The sequence below is a fragment of the Oratosquilla oratoria genome, chromosome 41, assembly GCF_046742065.1.
Source record: "Oratosquilla oratoria isolate Oo_2021 chromosome 41, ASM4674206v1, whole genome shotgun sequence".
Classification (NCBI taxonomy): Eukaryota; Metazoa; Arthropoda; class Malacostraca; order Stomatopoda; family Squillidae; genus Oratosquilla; species Oratosquilla oratoria.
In genome coordinates this window covers 24,305,377-24,312,876 of record NC_134817.1, presented here as the reverse complement: position 1 = coordinate 24,312,876, position 7,500 = coordinate 24,305,377, and positions in this window count along the sequence as shown.

The window sequence follows — 7,500 nt, the reverse complement described above, 5'->3', positions numbered from 1 at the left end:
GTCGAGGTTGGTAACGCAACAGGGATAGCAGGATTCTATATAAACAAGCGATACCATGGCGTCAGTTTCAAATGTCTTTTTCGTATAGCTGGTGTGCAAATTATTTTGCTACCACTACTACTACTACGCGTACCACATTTATCAATATACAAATACATAAATAAATAAATAAATGAATAAATAAATAAATGTAATACAATTGGAGTTCTCCACCTTCCTTGCTGTTCTCACAATCCAGAGGAATTTTGAACAACCTTTGTTCTACGGACGATGAACAAGATGAACAAGCCAATCATACGAGTTGCCAATTCTATATTTCAACCTTTATTTCAAAACATCATCTGGTACATCTCCCCCCATCCCCAATTTCCCTCCTCCTCTTCCCCCTCCGCCTCCTCTTTACCTCCTCTCCCCTCTCCTTATTCACACCCTCCCACTCCCTCCTCATTCCCTTCCTCTTCAATATTCTCACCCCTCACCCCCCCTCCTTATATCCTTTCCCCTCTCCCTTCTCTCACTAATTTCCCTCTCCCCTCTCCTCTCCCTCCCCCTCCCCCTCTTTTCCTCTCTCCTCCCATAATTTTTCCTCCCCTATCCCCCTCCTCCTCTTTCCTTTCTTCTCCCACATACCTTTCTTTCCCTTCTCTCTCCTCTTTCCCTCCCCCTCTTATTGCCCTCCCCTCCCCCTCCCGCCCCTTTTCCCCCCTCCCCTCTCCTCTCCCCCTCTTCTCCCCTCCCCTGATCTACCCACTCCCTCCCCCACTCCAAACCTTTCCCCTCTTCCCTTTCCCCTCCTCTCCCCTCTTCCCCTCCTCCTTCCCACTCCTCTCCCCTCTTCCCCTCCCCTCCCCACACCTCTCCCCTCTTCCACCTCCCTACCCCTCTCCCCCTTCCGTCCTCTGCCTGCTACCTTCCTCTCCCCTTTTCCCATTCCCCTCCTCTACTCATTCCTCTCCCTCTCCTCCCCTACACTCGCCCCTACCCTCCCCCACTCCTTACCCATCTCCCCCCCCCACCACCTCTTTTCTTCGCAGAACGTCGACGACAGGAAACTCAGAAGAGTTCATCTAAGCCGAACTGAAGGACACAATCTCGATCGAGTTCTTCGGGCGCCCTCGAAGAAGGCGAAGAATTTCAATTGTTCCTCGTGACGATCGAGTCAGAACACGGGAGGGAAGGTAACGGGGTTAAAGGCGAAGGAAGGGGGATAAAGGTGATAAGGAGATGGAAGGGGGAAAGAGTTGATAAAGGGAGGGAAGGAGAAAGAGGCGATAAAGGGAGGGGGGACGGGAGAAAGAGATGATAAAGGGAGAGGAGGTGAGAAAGAAGTGATAAAGGGAGGGAATGTGAGAAAGAGGTGATAAAGGGAGGGAAGGGGAAAAGAGGAGATAATAGGAGGGAAAGGGGAGAGAAATGATAAAGGGAAAGAAGGGAGAAAGTGGTCATAAGCTGAGGGAAGAAGATAAGAGATGATAAAGAGAGGACAGGAAGAAAGAGGAGATAAAGGGAGGGAAGGGGGAAAGGGAGAAAAGGGGGCATGGGAAGAAAGGGGAGGTATAGTGAAGGGGTAAAAAGGAAGGTGAAGGGGAGGGGAGACGAGGTGAACTGAGGGGAGAGGAAAGGGGAAAGAAGTGATAAAGGGAGGGAAAGGAGAGAAGAAGGGAGAAAAGGGGAAAAAAGGAAAGAAATGACAGATGGAAGGAAGGGTTAAGAAGGGATGTGGAGGGTATTAACCCATTCAACTCCGATGACAAGATGTCTTGTCATTTGGTCAAATAAAACAAAAAATCATAAAACACAAAAATGTTTGATCAAACACCAGAAAAATATGACGTCAGTCCTCGCTTCGCTGCGAGCGAAGCGAGGATTGACGTCATATTTTTCTGGTGTTTGATCAAACATTTTGGTGTTTTATGATTTTTTGTTTTATTTGACCAAATGACAAGACATCTTGTCATCGGAGTTGAATGGGTTAAGGGGAGGTAATAGGAGGTAAAGTGAGTGAAGATGAAAGGGGAGAGGTGATAAAGGGAGGGAAAGGACAGAAGTGAGGAAGGAAGAGAGAGGAAGGGAATGTGAGGTGAGAGAAGTGAGAGGGGGAAGAGGAGGAGATTGAGAAGGAAGGGAGAGGGTAAGAGAGTGGAGAGGGGGGAGAGGAGGTGGAGGGGGAGGGAGGTGTGTCGCATGACATGTTGAAATAAAGAATTGGCAAGGAAGGTGCTGAGGGGAGGGGAAGGAGGAGAAGTGAGATGAGGGAAGAGGAGGGGAGAGGAAAGGAGGAGAGAGGGGACAAGAACAAGGAAGCCAGTTTCCACTTTGCTTGAGAGAGATAGAGAGAAAGAGAGAGGGAGAGAGAGAGAGAGAGAGAGAGAGAGAGAGAGAGAGAAAGAGAGAGAGAGAGAGAGAGAGTGTTTGCACATATGTATATATTATGTACATGGGTACAAACTTTTTTCTAGCTCCAGCCAGTGGATTTTATTCAGTTAAAAGAAACCACAACTTCAGAAGCAGCGAAAAAAAACCCTGATGCATTTCATTGCAAACCTCATCTTAATATTATTTCATCCTATTCCGCCAACCAAACGCAAAACATATGAAAAATGAATAAATAAAAATATCAAATTTATTTTTATGTGTAAAATTGAACCAAAGCACAAAAAACGAAAAGAAAAAATCAAGTTACAAAAAAAAAAAAAAAGAAGAAGAAGATTCAAATCCAACGATTCTTCTTCAGGAGTTTCCAGTAAAGCGCAGGGTTGATCTTGCCCAAAATCCCTTTTGGGTGCACAGTGTCTTGCAAAAGTATCGTTGGCGGACGAGTTCGAGGGCTTTACAAAGGCGAACTCTGAACATCCTGCTACCTCGGTACCCATTCCTAATTTTGACAAAGATAGAAGCGCTGGTAAACCACATCTCATACCAAAAATCCTTTGCGTCTGACTATGTATGTGTGTGTGTAATGTGTATGTATGTATATATATATATACATATATGTATATATATATATATATATATATGTATATATGTGATGGTGGACTGGTTGGTGAGGTTATTTAATGTTTGCTGGAGAGAGGGTAGAGTACCGGAGGACTGGAGAAGTGCCTGTATAGTTCCTCTTTACAAGGGAAAAGGGGACAAGTGTGAATGTAGTAGTTTCAGAGGGATTAGCCTGTTAAGCGTAGTAGGGAAGGCTTATGGGAGGATCTTAATTGAGAGGATTAGGAGAGGAACAGAAGGAGTAATTGGTGAGGAACAGTGTGGATTTAGGACAGGTAGAGGTTGTGTAGATCAGATCTTTGTGGTAAGACAGATATGTGAGAAAGCTATAGGAAAGGGGAAGGATGTTTTTTGGGCTTTTATGGATCTGGAAAAGGCTTATGATAGGGTAGACAGAAAGGCACTGTGGGAGGTTATGCAGATTTATGGGATAGGAGGAAAGCTTTTGGGAGCTGTCAAGAGTTTTTATGAGAGTAGTAGAGCTTGTGTCAGGATTAGAAATGGAGAGAGGGAGTGGTTTGAAGTAAAGGTGGGACTTCGTCAAGGATGCGTTATGTCGCCCTGGCTGTTCAACTTATACATGGATGGGGTGGTGCGAGAGGTGAATGCTAGGGTAGTGGGTCAGGGATTGGAGATGGTTAAAGAAAATGGAGAAAAAGTGGGAGGTGAGCCAGCTGTTGTTTGCGGACGACACTGCGCTTGTGGCAGGGTCGGAGGAGGGATTGAGGAAGCTGGTGGCAGAGTTTGGGAGAGTATGTGATAGAAGAAAGTTGAAGATAAATGTGGGTAAAAGTAAGGTGATGAGATGTACAAGGGGTAAAAGTGGCAGTAGACTGGAAGTGAACATTAAGGGAGAGCGACTGGAGGAAGTGGATAGTTTTAGATACTTGGGTGCAAGTGTAGCAGGAAAAGGTGGAGTGAAGGTGGAGGTAGAATGTAGATTGAGAGAAGCGAGTAAATGCCTTGGTGGATTAAAGAGTGTAATGAGGAATAGACATTTGGGAATGGATGCGAAGAGGAGACTGTATGAAGGAGTGATTGTGCCAACAGCACTGTATGGGGCAGAAACGTGGAACATAAGAGAAGAAGAGAGAAGGAGTTTGAATGTGTTTGAGATGAGGTGTCTGAGAAGTATGGTGGGGGTTTACTAGGCTGGATAGAGTGAGAAATGAGGAGGTGAGGAGGAGAACAGGGGTGAAAAAGGATTTGGGAGATAGGGTTGATGAAAGAATATTAGGATGGTTTGGACACATGGAAAGAATGATGTGAAGAAAGACTAGTAAAAGAGGTATGGAAGGCAGATGTGGAGGGAAGTGAACATGAGGGGACGTCCTAGGATGAGGTGGATGGATGGGGTGAAGGGGGCTTTGGGGAAGAGGGGAATGTCTGTTGAGGAAGGAAGGGAGAGGACGGAAGACAGAGGTGAGTGGAGAATGGTTGTATATGGATGATGTTGTGATTGCATGAGGAGGAATGGGCGGGGGGGGGGGGGGGTGGTATGTGTGTGAGTAAATTTTTGACGCAGTCCCGAAGGGATTTCTCCAGTCCTCTCCTTATATGCAAGGGGGGACGGAGAGGGGGGGTCGCCGATTGGATGAAGAGGCCTTGCTGTGGATGTGCTGTGTCTTGCGACACTGCTTCTGACCCAGGGCGGTGGGCAGGGTGCAGGGATGACCCGTCATCCAGGAGGTGCTCAGATGAGAGGGAGGGTGGGAGGGGTGTGGAGTGTATGTAGGGATGAAATGGGTGGGAGTGTTTTTATGCCTTTCCCTTTTTGGCTACCTCCCTTGGAAGGGGGAAAAGCCTTGGTATATGTATATGTATGTATGTATGTACGAGTATATATATATATATATATATATATATATATATATATATATATATATATATATATATATATATATATATATATATGGAGAGAGAGAGAGAGAGAGAGAGAGAATGATTGGCTCTTTCGGAGGTGAGTGAAGCAAATGACCGCGGTGGACATTTGCTACCACGGACGTTATCAAGGAACCGTTTCATTGTAAACTGCGGCCTGATAATAAAAGAAGAAGAGGCGAAGGAGGATGAAGAGGGGGAGGAGGAGGAAGAGGAGGAAGGGAAAGTGTGAGAAGGAGGAGGGGGAAGGATGAGAGGGAAGGGAGAGAATGGGGGAGGAGGGAGAGGAGGGGGAGGAGGAGGAAGGGAGAGTATGGAGGGAGGAGTAGGATGAGGGGGGAGGAAGAGGAGGAAGGGAGAGTATGAGGAGGACGAGGAGAGGAAAGGAGGAGGAGGTGAAAAGGAAAGGCTGCAACAAAGGGACAACAGGAGGAGGAGGAGGAGGAGGTGTAGGAGGGAGAGAAGATGAGAAGAAGGAGAAGAAGGAGGAGAAGGAGGGAGAAGAGAAGTAGGATGAAGAGGAGGAAGAGGAGGAGGAGGAGGAAGAGGAGGAAGAGGAGGAGGAGAAGGAGTAGGAGGAGGAAAAAGAGAAGGAGGAGGAACAGGAGGAAGAGGAGGAGGAGAAAGCAAAGAAGTAGGAACACAAAGGAAGAATAAACAGCAGCAGTCCTACTGGACCTTACTTAAGGCTGTTTGTGTATACATACATATATAAAGAGAAGGAGGTAAGGAGGAGGAGGAAGAGGAGAGGAGAAGGAAGAGGAGGAGGAGGAGGAGGAGGAGGAGGAGGAGGAGGAGGAGAAGGACAAGGAGAAACCGTGGCAGCACCTTACGAGTAGCGAGCGATAAGCAAGCAGAAGGACGAGGAGGAGGGGAAGAAGGAGGAGGAAGAGGAGGAGGGGAAGAAGGAGGAGGAAGAGAGGGAGGGAGGTAGAAGGAGGCGAGCAGCAGCAGGAGAAAAAGGAGTAGAAAGATGAAGTGAAAGAGGAGGAGGAAGAGGAAGAGGAGAAAGAGTGGGAAGAGGAGAAAGAGTGGGAGGAGGAGAGAGAGGTGAAGGAGGAAGAAGAGGAGATGAAAGAGAAGAAGGAGGGGGATGAGGATGAGGAGAAGGGAGAGAAGGAAGAGAAGAAACATAGGAGAAGGAACAACGGAAGAAAGAGAGGAGGAGGAATAGGAAGAGAAGAAAGGGGGGAAGGGAAGGAGGAGTGGAGGAGGAGGAAACGAAGAGAAGGTGAAAAGAAGAAGGAGGAAGCGAAGAGGGGGAGGGGAGGGGGAGGAGGAGGGGGAGGAGGAAACGAAGAGGAGGTGAAAAGAAAAAGAAGGAGGAAGCGAAGATGGGGGAAGTGAAGGAGGAAGAGCAGCAGGAGAAAGCGAAAAAAAGAGGAGGAGGAGGAGAAGGAAGCAAAGACGTGGGGAGGAGGAGGAGGAGGAGAAGAAGGAAGTGAAGATCAGTAGGAGGAGCAGGAAGAGATGGAGGAGGAAGAGAAGGAGGAAGAGGAGGAAGAGGAGGAGGAGGAGGAGGAAGAGGAGGAGGAGGGGAAGGAGAAAGCGAGGATGTGGGGAGAAGGAAGAGAAGAAGGAGGAAGCGAACAGCGGGGAGATGGAAGAGAAGGTAAAGGAGGAGAAGGAGGAGGAAGAGGAGGAGGAGGAGAAATAGGAAGCGAGGAGTTGAGGAGGAGAAGGAGGAAGCGAAGAGTTGGGGAGGAGGAGCAGGAGGAAGCGCAGAGGTGGGGAGGAGGAGGAGGAGGAAGCGCAGAGGTGGGGAGGAGGATGAGGAGGAAGCGCAGAGGTGGAGGAGGAGGAGGAGGAGAAGGATGAGGATGAGGAGGGGAAGGAGGAAGCGAAGAGGTGGGGAGAAGGAGAAGGAGGGGGAGAAGAAGGAAGAAGCGAAGAGCGGGGAAATGGAGGAGGAGGAGGAGGAGGAGGAGGGGGAGGGGGAGGAGGAGGAGGAGGAGGAGGAGGAGGCGTGAGAAAAGTAAATCCCATGGAGTTGAAGCCACGAGCAGGAAGGAGGTCCGATGGAAATTGATGGTGCGGGGAAACCAGCTGAGGTTGAGAGTATTGGCAGAAGGTGGGAATGGTGGAGGAGTGATGGAGGGGGGGAGGGGGAGGGGGATTGATGGACGGGGTACGGGGAGAAAGATGGAGGAAGCTGAAAGAAACGGGAAGCATAAGTGTATAGGTGTGGAGATGTGGAGGAGAGGAGGAAGAGGGGGAGGGCAAGGAAGATGGAGGAAGAAGAGGGGGAGGGGAAGGAAGATGGAGGAGGAAGATGGAGGAAGGTCGGAAGGAAGGAGAGCATAAGTAGAGGTGTGGAGGAGAGGAAGAGTGGGAGGGCAAAGCTGATGGGGTAAGGTTAGGTTGGGTTAGGTTAAACAGGTTAGGTTAGGCTTATTTAGGTTAGGCTAGGTAGGTTAGATAAGGTTAGGTTAAGTTAGGTTAAAATAGGTTAGGTTAGGTTAGGTTAGGTTAGGTTAGGCTAGGATAGGTTAGGTTAAGTTAGGCTAGGTTAGGTTTGGTTAGGCTAGGTTACGTTAGGTTAGGTTAGGTTAGGTTAAGTTAGCTAAGGCTAGATTAAGTAAGGTTTGGTTAAGCAAAGATAATTTTCTTGCTTGAATTCTC